Source organism: Cyclopterus lumpus, chromosome 19 (assembly GCF_009769545.1).
Source record: "Cyclopterus lumpus isolate fCycLum1 chromosome 19, fCycLum1.pri, whole genome shotgun sequence".
NCBI lineage: Eukaryota > Metazoa > Chordata > Actinopteri > Perciformes > Cyclopteridae > Cyclopterus > Cyclopterus lumpus.
Genome location: NC_046984.1, coordinates 16859378 through 16859598, shown reverse-complemented (window position 1 = coordinate 16859598; position 221 = coordinate 16859378).

Genomic DNA, 221 nt, shown 5'->3' with positions numbered 1-221 from the left:
CGGGACGGAACAACGGGAAGTCTCGCGAGATCTCGTCGAGCGCGACACTTGAAATTTCCGATTGTAGTTCGTCGCGAGACGCGATCTCGATTAAAAATATTGGCAGTTTAATCGGTTTATTTACACGTTTACGAATGAAATTATGCACGCGTTTTATATTATAATCAAAGAAAATACTCTGTTACAAGTATAAGTATGAGCAAGTCTTATCAGGAAAGTGT